A 14247-nucleotide genomic window follows, 5' to 3' on the forward strand; every position below is an offset into this window, starting at 1 on the left:
ACACTGAGAATGGCCCAATAACATACTTAAGCCCAAAAATACAATTCTAAGCCCAAATAATTAATTTAAGCCCATTAACACTCTATTCTGGCCAAATGGGCCCAAAAGCCCAAAGACTGGCCCAATAATTTCCATGGGCCCCCAAGGCCCATAAAATTAATGGACTTACTTAATTAAATTAATTAAGCCCAAAATAAATAAATTTGACTCAAAATAATTAAATGAAGCCCAATTAAATTTTGGGATTTAATTAGGCCCATTAAATACTTAATTAAACTTAAAACTTAAAAATAAAAATACCCGAGCCCGACTCACTTAACCCGGACCCGGACCCAACTAGCATAACCCATGACCCACTGACCCGACCCGGACCAGCTAGAAACCCTAGAACCCGAACCCCTCTCTTATCCTTCTCCTCGGCCGCGAGCAGCAGCTTTCCGGGGCTGCTGCCGCCGTGCTCCGGCCGTCCCCTGGCCGGAGCACCACCACCTACCCCTAGCCCTCTTCAAGACGTTTCCAACAAGCTAAAAACCAGCCCAATCCGAGCCCTAACGAAGGAGAACGAACCAAAACAAACTAGCCCTTATTCTGCTCACCTCCTGCGCGCAACAGCAGAGTTCCGACCGTTCGGCCGCCCAGCTCCGGCCACCACTGGCCGGAGAACAACTTGGATTACCTTCCCCTATGTCTTTTGGTTCTAACCCAACTGGAATCAGTCTAAAACACGCCTTATGGACCGAGAACGACCCAATCTCCCAACATCGCTCAACCTGCGCACCCTAGGACCTGTTCTGAACCAGATCCTCTCCTGGCCATGCATGGCTCGAACCAGGCAAGCCATTCAATCCTAGGGACCCTAAGACATCACCCTAGACGTGGCCAACAGCCCTGGATCGGCCCCTTCCTTAAAAACATGAGTATGCATCATGAACAAGCCAACACATGCAGAAAAACGTGAATAGTTCATTCAAAATCCAAAGTTTCTTACAAAAATCGAACAGGATAGTACATAATCTGATGCATACACACTCACACATATACCCACTGATATGGTCTTAAAAAGTGGAAGAAAACATGCATTTCACCGATGCAAATAAAGAGCTAAGTGCGTAGGACGTTTCCGGGACGACGATTGGACGAAAACTTGACAAAACGTTCGAAAGTTGGCTATGGAAGCTTGAAGGTTTCTGCTGAAAACGTGAGAATGGGGTGGAAGGAGAAGGTTTCGGCTGATGGAGTTAGAGTAGGATAGGTTTTTGTTTTAAATTTTGATAATTAGGAATAATCTAGGATAATAACTAACATAAAATAATTAGGTAGATAATATAACATAAATATAAGATTTTAAACTTTTAAAAATACAAAATAATCTGATATAAAAGATAAATCCCGAAATATAAATTTAAGGGATTTTTAAACATTAATAAAAGTCATTAAAATGACTTATTTTGGCTAAAAATAAACTCCTAAATAAATATATAATTAAATACTATAATTTTCTTGACAAAACACCTTAAAATATTATTTTGAGGCTCATAAAACTCATAAAATATTTTTGGCTAAAAATATTTTGGTATCTCGTCCGTCCACGTTCCCGTCTACGCGATCAAAACAATTAATTAAAATACTAAAAATCATAAAAATCACTAATTATGGGTTAAATGCTTAAAAATAAATTAAATCATGCACAAATAATTCACATAATTATTTAACCCATAAATCTAAAATTTAAATAATTAAATATCGTAATTATGCATGCGGATTTACGTATTTAAAAATACCGGGTGTTACAGTTGGGGTGGAATTGAGTTATGTAACTTGTAATCTTCAATTCTTGAGGTTGCACATTGAAATTTACAAAATTCGGCATGTTATATTGGGCGTTTGAGTTAAAATTTTGAAGAAATGGATGAATGGTGTTCAGTGCTGCCCATGTTGATTTTTAGGGGTGCAAATTTGGTCTTTGAAATGTTTTAAATAGGTGTTATGGGCTGGAGATGGAGAATTTTGGGTTAAGAACTTGGTTGTGGCGTTCAGGTAGGCCGGGTAAGGTGTGTCGGGCTAAATCTTAACTTGAGCTAGCTTCGGGCACGAGGCTAGGTTCAAGGGTCCTTTCTGGTCAAAAAGGAAGTCCCAATTGATGTCTCGAGGTTCGTAATGTGGATTAGTCAATCGTTTAAAGGTTTTAATGGGGTTAAGTTAAAAAGGGCTAGTGCAGATTTTTATCTTCCCTGCGGTTGGTCACTCGGAAGGGGTTCTAATTTTTTAATTTTAGAGAACTAGACAGGGAATGAACTTGTCCTACATAAATTGTATGATGTTGGGGTCTTGTTTGTTCAAGTTGGTCAAAATTTGGGTACGTTTTGGGTAAGAAAAGGGGGAATTAAGTTGAGGTGGTTAGAGCAGTTTTGGGAAAGTTTAGGGGTTGTACGGAAACCCAAAGTGAACAGGCTGCTCGGGCTTACTTTATAGGTTAAGGATTGATCCTTGGGTTGATTTAGGATGTGTACGAGATGTCGGTTCAAACGAGAGGTCATTCAAAAAAGGATGTGCTAGGTTATGGGTTGTACGGGCCAAATGCCTGTATTGACTCATAAATAGGATAAGTCTAAGAGTTCAAAGGAAGTCCATATGTTTAGAGATGGTCACCTACACATCATTCATCCATTATTCAAAGTTTTATGTTATCGTTTGGGGTCATTTTTTGGAGTTTGTTGTTCCCATCTTTCGCGTGAGTAAAACTTCAAATTATTCATGTTCGAGTCCCGAAGTATAAATTATGAAAAGGTGGAAAGGTAAATTTAAATGTAAAAGAATTGAATGAGGAGAGTTGGTTGTAATTTAGACGTGCAATGTTGGGTCGAGGGATGCCCTGGCTCACTTGCCAAATTTAGACATGCAGTGCGTGGTCGGGTGACATCTCGGCTTCCCTACCAAATCACACGTGTAGTGTGTTGTCGGGAGAAGTCTTCACTTCCCTACCAAATCAAATGTGTAGTGTGTTGTCGGGAGTAATCTCGGCTTCCCTACCAATTCAGAGAGGCAATGTGGAGCCGAGAAGAATCGGTTTTTTTGCCGGCATAGTACTGTAGATATTGATCAATCAAAACCAAAAGTCACAATCGAGGATCTAGATTCATAAGTTAATTAAAGTGAAATGTTCATGGTTGTTACTTTTAATTTCATATTGTAAAAGTTTAACTTTGGGCATGAGACGTGTTTCAGTCGTGTGAGTTCATTGTATACTTATTATTATTAAGTATGATGCATGTATTTTGAATCCTCGTTATTCATTATATAATCTTGTTGAGTCTTTAGGCTCGCTACTATGCTTGGTGCAGGTGAGTTCGATGCGGAGGCTGAGGGGCAGGATAATTGAGTTGATGGCTCCCGGCGGTGTACCCCATGGTCGTTGACACTTTCATTTTCCGCACTAAGTAGACTGTAATAATTACCTTGTAGTATTTACTATTTTCAGTAGTTGACAAAATGTGTTTCCCTGCATTTATATATTTTGGTATGTAAGGTTTTAAACATTTTACTCTTCTTTGTGGATGGTACTGTTCGCTAAAACCCCATTATTCCGTATTTTCTTTCTTGTCTGGAGTTTTTATATGATTGCTGAGTTGAGACAGGTAGCCTTATGTAGAAAGAAACGAGTCATGGAAAGTTATTTTTAAATCCACATTTTTATTTATTAATTAATTTAAGTAGAGGTTAGACTCGTTTTAATTTTTTTCTGTTACTGCTTTTATAAGATTAATCATCATTTTTTTCATCGGTTAAAGGTTATTGTACCATTTTGGTTTTACTTTTCTAATGTAACAAAGGTTCGGTACCAAACAAGAGTGGTAACCTTCCTCCTTTCCTAAAACTCGACGTTTGTTCTAGATTTTTGATTTTCATTTGAAGATCCCTTAAAGTTACAAGAATTTCTTCTTGTTTCTTAAGGATTTTTTCAATATGTCGAGGTATTTCATACACCTGGTTCCTATAATATTGTATGGATTTTTGTATTTCTCTAAGATCTCCAGAGAGCTTAGAATTATCTAGGGTAATCACTAGAAATTGGGAGTTAGAAATCATATTTTTTAATCTCTTAAGACCCTACAAAAACCAGAGCCTCATTGCTTAAGACATGTTGTAAAGAATCTATTTTAAATAGATTTACTTGTTTATAAGATTTTATGAAATCTCCCTAATTCAAACCTTCGTTTGAAATCATTTTTATTGAAAATTTCCCCTCAACAAAGAAAATTATGATTTAACAAATAATATTACGTTTGAATAATTAACGTAAAGCTTTGATATTTTTTAATCATCATTTAATCGATATAAATAAGAAAGGAATTTTTTATTCTTTTTAAACTTCATGGGAAGTGAAAACAAACTTTTTAGGCCATAGAGAATAAATCATAAATTATATTTGGATTTAGGGATTTTTTACAAATTTACTCTACTTTTTTATTTAATGAAAATACAAGGACATGCATATTTGTAGCATTATCTATGACACTGTGCAGGTTGGAAGAAAAATATATATATATATATAATATACATATAAAAGTCTTGATAAAAGAACATGTTTTCCAATTGTGTATTAACACATTTAACCTTCTACAAATACTTCTATATTTAGCTTGGCCCACCAAATTATTCAACCACATCATTCTCAAATCTCAACTAACCAAATTATTTACCTTTATTTTGACCAAATCATTTACTTTTTTAGGATTAATTTTTTTAAAAAAAAAAATTACCTCCTTTATTTTGGTTTTATTTCTTTACTATGAAATTATATGTGACCCTCCAAATTTTATAGTTCTCTAATTCATATCTCATTATTAATTATTCATTATTAACTTTTTTTTACTATGAATTATGAACCATCCAAATTTTATATTGCTCTAATTCATATCATTATTAATTATTCATTTATGACTTATAATGATTTTCTTATATCCTTTAGTTTGGTTTTATTTATTTATTTACTATGAAGTGTGAATCATTAAAATTTTATAGTGCTCTAATTCATATCTCATTATTAATTATTCATTATTGAACTTATAATATTTTAATGGTTATTTGACTTAAAAATTGATCCACAAATTATAGTGCTCTAATCCATATTTCATTATTGACTACATTTCATTTATTAAAAAAAAAATTTACATCCTTTATTCATTATTGAAGTTATAATGTTTTTGTAGTGACCCGCACCATGATCACCTACTAATCAGATACTTAAGCATGCAATTAAACATTAAATAATCTTAATCAGAGTAACTGCGAAATCTAAAAATAAAATAGTAATAGGTAAGCAAAACCTAGTGTTCAACCCTGCTATCCATCCTTGGTCACCACCTAACCTCCCTGTCTCCAGGAAAACTATCTGAAACTGCCCCATGGAATAGGACATCAAGAAAACAGAAAACAACCGGAAGTGAGCCTAGCACGCTCAATACGAGAGTATAAATATACACTATTATATGCGCATGAATGCAAATGAACTGGGTACCAAGACACTCAGGTCAAGAAACAAGCGCAAAGACAGGGCCCAGGGTATATAGCATGCTGCACCGTCGCCTCAAGAGGTGGCTCATATACCCAATGGATTATGGTAACCTGATACAAGTACAAGTGTCCAACCATCACAGTGACCTGACACAAGACTTATGTATCCAATCATCCACAAACTCGTAGGGTGAGCACCCTACTACAGGATACCTCTAAGATAAAGGCTCAATATGCTCATGTATGCAATATACAGTCATGACATGCTGTATATAAATGCATATAAAACATGAAATCACATAATCCATGCAAACGCATAACACATACATACTCAATCAGGATATCTCAAATAATACTTACGTACCTTTCTAAGGCAGATCCTAGAAGCTTTCCCTCTAGGTCCAAGTCTACCATGCATCACTACAACATAAATAACCATGCATTACCTAGCATGCCAAACATCACCTACTAGGCTCTAAAAGCCTTAATTAAACTATAGCCTAATCCTTATTTCCTATAGGGAACCAAAGTCATACCTTCGTTCGTCGTCAGCCCGCTGATGTCGCATGCCCCAGAACCTAGGCATAGCCTAGCTACGATCCCTGGACGCCTCGCTAGAACTCCGCCGTCTGGCCACTACTACGGACACTGTCCGCTATAAAAATACTAATTTCAACTCCAACTCTTAAAGAAAGAGTCCCGAAGTCCTTAAAATAAAGGCATGACGGGAGAGAAGAGGAAATTTGGCAATCCAAATGAGAGCCCTCGGACCCCTATTTATTGGCCAAGTTCCAAACCCCTCTTCGGATGTTCCGATCCTTGCATGATGTCCACGTTGCATGCAGGCCAAGTTTGGACAGTCCTATCCCTCTTCGAATTGTCCGATCTCTGACGTCCGATGCACCTGTAGAAATCCTTTTGACATCTATCCCGGAAGAGTTCGGACCATCCGATCCCAAGATCGGATCATTCGATCTCACCAACTCTCGAACCAATTCAGAACCTTCGAAGTTCCTTGGGTTCGGATCCTCCGAACTGCCCGAGCCCAAATAAGCCCATTAAGAATTCTTCGAGCATTCTGAACCCAATTCCTTGGTTCAGTTGATCATATTAAAATCCCTTAATCATGTTTTATTAAATTTAAACATGATTAGCAATTTAATCTCGTAAAATGGAACCGCACTACTACATGTTCCCTCTACTTAAGATATTTCATCCTCGAATAATCTTAAGTATTGAATGCAGTTAACACTGAATAAACATCTTTTATTCAAATTGAACATTTTATAAGACACAACACTTTTCAAAACAACTCCGGATAGTCTGTACGCGCACAGCTCTCAAGTTTCCATGTGGCTTATTCAGGGCCATGCCACTATCAGTGGACTAGAACAAAAGAAATAGTCTTGTTGCGTACTACCTTATCCCAATATCCTGCGATACCCACAGATTTATTCATATAAGTCAAATCTGTATCAATTCTTGGTTGAATTATTTCTTGTTCTTCAACCTGTCGCTCCCCAACTTCTTCCCAGAACAGTGGAGTATGACATCATCATTCGTACAATGTCTTGAATGGTCTCATGCCATTATTGTTGTACGTTAAATCAATCAGTGACAACTGATCTTGCCACGCTGGACAAAAATCTAAAGAACATGCTTGCAACTTTTCTTCAAAAGTACGGATCGTGCGCTCTGACTACCCGTCAGTCTCTGGGTGATAAGTTGTACTCAAACTAAGAGTAGTACCCATAGTGCATTGAAGACTCCCCCAAAACATAGAATTAAACCTGGGGTCTCGATCGCTGACTATGCTCACAGGCACTCCGTGCAACCGAATAATCTCCTGGATGTACCAATGTGACATCCTGTCAAAATTGAAATCCTGGTTATAAGGAATGAAATATGTTGACTTGGTGAGTCGGTCCACCACAACCCAAATAGCATCACAATTACTCGAGATCACCGATAAATGGGCCACAAAATTCATCGTGATCAACTCCTATTTCCACTCAGGAATAGGTAAACTGTGAAGAAATATTCCAGGTCATCGGTGTTCTGCCTTGACCTACTGACACACCAAACATCTAGAAACATACTGATACATATTTTTCCTTATTCCGTTTTACCATAACCTTGTATGCAAACCTTTGCACACTTAAAGGATTCTCATACCTTATGACTAACACTTGTCATAAAATTCGTGATAACATTATTGTCTACAATTTTTGATTCTCTGAACTCTTCAGGTTATTTTTCTTGGAAATATCAATACTAAATCTGTTGACTCAAAAGGCTATTATTACAATCACATTTATCTCATAAATTGAGATAACACTTGAAAATAAGAATACTGATTATCCCGTCACGGATAATAATAATTCTTTGCTGACATTCTGACTTGTGCTTATTCAGATGAACAAAACTGTTTCATCCATCTTTGGCAAAGTCCTTAATTCAATACAATATAGCAAATTCCCCGACTCGATCTAATCGAATTTGATATATCAATGGCCTAACGCATCCAATAGACATCCGAAAGATTAGTGACAAAATTCCCGCTAGACATGGTAATTGTAGATCTCAGCTGTTGTCCTTTTTCCATGTTTAAATACTTTATGTTATCCTGTTAGTATCTTTTGAAATTCAAATACTTGCTAGATCAATTTCTGACAATATAATCCCAGAAATATTGCAGAAACGTTTTCTGAGAATTTCATATCTGAGTACTGTACTCATTCTATCAATTTCAATTGTTATTCTACAAGAACATTTTTCTCCCCCATCACGGGGTTACAAGCTTTTGGGTTTCCTTCTTATCAACTCTTCTTAAGCAGAAGGAAACCCAAAAGCTAGACTAACATATTTTTTGGAAACAACTACATTCATCTCTGACTGCCTTAGACAAATAGTCACAATAAGTCACGGGGTACTAAACTTGCACCTGTTTAACTGACCATTTCAAAGCGATCATGAACACCTAAGTGCTCACTTCCACTATCCAAGTGAATTCTCATACTGACGAATCCATGATGTAACTTAGCAGGCTCATGACATCTGTCAATTACTAACTAGATAAATCATCTGATAGATCTTAAAACTTTTTGATGTAAAAATGTTCCTAGCCTGGAAACACTTATCCAATCATATATATTATCCACTAATAAAATCAAATATCTTTTCAAGGTTATCAAACTGATACCAAAATTATACTTTAACGTAATTATTGCAATGATCTCTAGACTGCATAAATTTTTCATCCCCTTCTGAAGTTCAAAAGACTTCCAGAACATCATTGGAAATATACTTCCCCATGTCTAACCCTGATCGCAGTTCACGTCTCCCAGTATCCTAGTGTCCTGATAAAACTCATCTTGACAAACCATTAATCAAATTCCAATTTTTACAGGGAAACTTACCTAAGTAAATTCATCACTTAGAATTTCTTGTTCATTTAGTAATCAAGACCCTGATCACTACTTATAATTCTGATAGAATCAGAAAATACTGGTCAAACCTCTTGGTTCTCCCCCAATATCACGTGCGAGAACTATCTGTCCAGAATATAAACTTGTCAAGGAATTCTTTCCAAGACTATTCTATCCACGGAAACCAAAATCTGTATTTCTGATGAAGTCATATGATAACTCATCACATCCCTTGGCACTAACCCAGCACCAAGAATAATCTAAGAAGACTCAAATAAATCCTGAATATTCTCCTGATAGATATACCCATTGCTTATGACGGCGTATTCATCGAGACTGAGGTAAGTCTTCCTTTAATGTCAAACTAGAACAAAAGAATCCCTCCAGAGTATACTGGCATAAGGTCGCACTTACTAAACCGTCTCAAAACCCGACAGTCATCAGCATCCCGACATAACTCATCCGTGAGTCTCTAATAAATAATTACTAAGCAATATTCATATCCGGATCAAAATTATTGATCAAGGAAAACTGAACTTTATAGAAACACGACTCAAATCCCGAGTTTGCAAGCACCTGACAATTTAAATCCTGTTGAATATCCATTCAACTAAACTCTTGGATTAAACCCCGAAATTCCAAACTGTAGGCAAAGCCTATGTGCTCAGAACGATTACTTGTCAAGGAAAAATCCATTCCAAGACTATTCTGATAATGTAACATCTGTATCTCAAACAGATGATAACTAAACCTTGATACCACACCTGATATTTGTCCAATCCAAATTCATACCCTACTGTGACTGTTGCCAAATTTCCAGACTGAGTAGCCTTTCCTATAAAGTCCCTGGAGCACAAAGGCCTCCAAACAATCTCTGAAGTATGGAAACTTCTAGAGCAATACCGACTAAGGGTCGCGCCTCCTCACGTCTAGTCTTTGTCATAGTCCACAACTCTTGGTATTACTTGACCTGGCAACCTGATGAAAATACATCATCTCAAGACAACAACCTAAAAGGGTCAAAATAGCTAACTAGTCTAAGAAAACCCTCCTAGAATAAACACTCATGCATCCTGATGAATCACATCATCCCTGGAAAACACTTGGTTTACTAGAATATTCTAGGTAAAAATTTTAGAACTATTCATCTGAAACATGTAAAATCCCGAGTACACAAATAATCAATCTTTTAATCAATTTAACCAAGAAAAACTCAAAGATTACAATACTTGAACCACCAATCCAGGTTCTAATACAATCTTTATTACAATCCCATCTAATACATAACTTTAAACAAAAGGTTAAACTGAAAGAAGTACAATAAAACAAAATCTTAGTACATCAAATACTGAAATCTTTAATACATCTGATTACAATTGAATTACTGTTTATAACAAAACTTAATACAGTATTTAAACTTCTGCGGAAATCTTTCATTCCGTCTATTGATCTTGAACATGAAGTTTTCCGTCTGTAACTCATTTCAGCAGACCTTCTACCTTGCAAGATCTCAAAGAATTTAACTACCGGAAACTACCAATTAAATGATCCAATCTATGGTAAGATCTTCTGACAATCTTTCCAACTACTAATGGAAAGTTTTGTTGGGTGGCTTCCTTGGTCGATGCAGAATTGATGACTACTTGTCACACATTCCCTTCAACCATGAGAAGTGTCTGACGTTGAAAACTGGATCTTCTCTTCCAGCTCCATCCTATTGGGATCCTCATAATACGAACCTCTGCTGCCAACCTTGGCAATGACAAACTTGAAAAAGCCTAGATATCCTACTATTCCAATTCCTGATATTGCTATCATCATTGAATCCAACTTGTAATCCAACAAAGGATAACCCAAAATCAATACTATGTCCCAAAGAATCTTATTGCATGCTCTGATACCATAAATATAGTGACCCGCACCGTGATCATCTATTAATCAGAGACTTAAGCATGCAATTAAACATTAAATAATCTTAATCAGATTAAATGCAAAATCTAAAAATAAAATAGTACCAGGTAAGCAAAACCTAGTGGTCAACTCTATTATCCAGTTTTAGTCACCACCTAACCTCCATGTCCCCAGGAGAACTACCTGCAACTACCCCATGGAATAAGGCATCCAGCCAACAAAAAACAACCGTAAGTGAGCCTAACACGCTCAGTATGAGAGTATGAGCATACACTATTATAAGATCATGAATGCAAATGAACTAGGTACCAAGACACTCAGGTCAAGAAACAAGCTCAAAGACCGGGCCCAGGGTATATAGCACGCAGCGCCGTCGCCTCAGGAGTTGGCTCATATACCCAATGGTTAATGGTGACCTGATACTAGTACAAGTTTTCAACCATCACGGTGACCTGACACAAGACTTATGTATCCAACCATCCACAAACTCGTAGGGTGAGCGCTCTACTACAGGATACCTCTGAGGTAAAGGATCAATATGATCATGTATGCAACATACAGTCATGACATGTTGTATATAAAGGCATATAAAACATGAAATCACATAATTCATGCAAACACATAATACATGCATACTCAATCTGGATATCTCGAATAATACTTCCGTACCTTTGTAAGGCAGATCGTGGAAGCTCCCCCTCTAGGTCCAAGCCTACCATGCAGCAATATAACATAAATAACCATGCATTACCTAGCATGCCAAACATCACCTACTAGGCTCTAAAAGCCTTAATTAAACTATAGCCTACTCCCTATTTCCTATAGGAAACCAAAACCATACATTCGTCCGTCGTCAGCCCACTGATGTCGCATGCCCCAGAGCCTGGGCATAACCTAGCTATGACCCCTGGACGCCTTGCCAGAGCTCCGCCACCTAGCCGCTACTACGGACATTGTCCGCTATAAAAAAAAACTAATTCCAACTCCAACTCTTAAAGAAAGAGTCCCGAAGTCTTTAAAATAAAGGCATGACGGGAGAGGAGAGGAAATTTGGCAATCCAAATGAGAGCCCTCGGACCCCTATTAATAGGCCAAGTTCGGATCGTCCGAACCCCTCTCCGGACGGTCCGATCCTTTCCTGATGTCCACGTTTCATGCATGCCAAGTTCGAACGGTCCGATTCCTCTTCGGATCGTCCGATCTCCGACGTCCGATACACCTGTAGAAATCTTTTTGACATCTTTTCGGGGAGAGTTCGGACCGTCCGATCTCACCAACTCCCAAACCAATTCAGAGCCTCCGAAATCCCTTGGGATCGGACCCTCCGAACCCAGTTTGGATCCTTCGAACTGCCCGAGCCCAAATAAGCCCATTAAGCATTTTTCGAGCATTTTTAACCCAATTCCTTGGTTCGGTTGATCATATTAAAATCTCTTAATCATGTTTTATTAAATCTAAACATGATTAGCAACTTAATCTGGTAAAATGAAACCGGGCTACTATAGTTTTAATGGTTCTTTCACTTAAAAATCGACCCTTTAAAAATTGACACAAATGTTATAGTGCTCTAATCTATATTTTATTATTAATCATTCATTATTGACTGCATTACATTTTTAAAAAAAAAAATATTACATCCTTTATTCTGGTTTAATTTATTTAATATGAATTATCCCAATTATTGTTATGAATTCACTATTTTATAACAATATATCAATATAATTGTAATATCGCGCAATGAATGTTCCTAGGAAACAAAGTCCACCGAGTTTTAATTTTTAGACATATTTTTTAACGATTTTTCTATTTATAAATAAAAAAATGAGTTGATATATATTTATTCTATTAGTATCACTGTTTATTTCAATCAAGATTATAATTAGATTGCTATTTTTTGTTGTTATGTTATACTCATGATTAATAATTGGCTATGTGATTTTTGTGTTACCATACGAGTTTTTAATTAAATTATATTTATTGTTAATAATTTATTAAGTTTTATTCAATGGATGATGAAATAGACCAATAAATAACATTATTTATTTAATTCATAACTTGAATTGGAGTCCAAGAAAATTATTAATATAAAAAAGTAAGATTGAGTTTTATATATATATATATATATATATATATTATAGCCACGTACATATGCTTACTTTTAATTTTAAATTATACTACTCTAATGGATAAATAATAACTATTGATAAAATGACAAAATTAAAAGGCAATTAAACTTAAAACTCATGCGATATTTTTAATTTTTTATTCTCTTTTCGCATTTTATAATTTATTATATCACTATCAATTTGAGTAGTATAATTGTCCTAACTTAATTATACCCAATAAAATATATAGTTAATTTAATTTATAATTTATTAAAAAAATTCGTAAAATGAAATCATGATTGTAGTTAGATATCATCTAAATATTCTATAATCATTATCTAAGTTTATATAATTTGGAAATCAAGAAAAAATCTAATACTTGGTCAAATGTTTTTTATTAATATTCGAATTTATTGGTAATAAATCATTTATGATGGTATATATATTAAAAATTCAATTCAATTAATAAAAAATACAGTCCAATATCCAATAGTTTCTATCTAAATAAAATTAAAAATCAATAATGAAAAATTAAAAATAAATTATTTATCTCTTCCATATAAATGTACAAAATAAATTTACAAGATCATAGATAATTTAACTTAATGTTATATGTTCAACTTTTTTGATAGACGTCATTTATTAGTTAGTTATAAATATAATAGTTTGATACATATTAATGTGAACATTAATCGTCATTATATTATATCTATCTAAATTGTCGATTTATTTTGTTTTGTTATTATTTTTTTTATTGTATGGTGTACGAATGTATAAACATTTTCTAAATATTTGTTTTTTGTTTATTATTTTTTTTAGTACAAATACATCGAATTTCAAATTAAATCAAATTATAACACTAACGTATTATATTTAATTGATGTGAACGTGAATGATTTTGCTAATTTCTTAAAATACATGGATTTATCACGGGCCCTAGGGGTGTTTATCGGTCGGTTCGGTTTTAATTTGTCTAATTTCGTTTTGGTTTTTCGGTTTTCGATATATAAAAATGTAATCCAAAGTCAAACCGTTCTACTTCGGTTCGGTTTGATTTTTGTACTAAAATGGACCGGTTTATACGGTTCGGTTTGATCGATTTTATCATTAATAATACATAACACAATAAAATAAACATAAATTTCATCAAACATGTAATTTAAATACACCAACACACAACTTAAAGTTATAATCATATAATGAAGAAAAAAAAATAACAAACAATACAAAAACAAACATCCAACCACAATCTTATAATATTTTAAAAAAAACAAAACAAATTTTGATAC

At 35.1% G+C, this 14247-nt stretch overlaps 1 protein-coding gene across 1 annotated transcript in view; it reads right to left on the reverse strand.

Moving 5' to 3' along the window:
- The window catches only part of LOC140886606 (vacuolar cation/proton exchanger 3-like), a 32316-nt gene that overhangs the window by 10254 nt on the left and 7815 nt on the right, over positions 1 to 14247 (reverse strand). The gene's annotated exons all lie outside the window — the stretch shown is intronic.

This window comes from Henckelia pumila, chromosome 3, assembly GCF_033568475.1.
Source record: "Henckelia pumila isolate YLH828 chromosome 3, ASM3356847v2, whole genome shotgun sequence".
In the NCBI taxonomy this organism is placed as follows: domain Eukaryota; kingdom Viridiplantae; phylum Streptophyta; class Magnoliopsida; order Lamiales; family Gesneriaceae; genus Henckelia; species Henckelia pumila.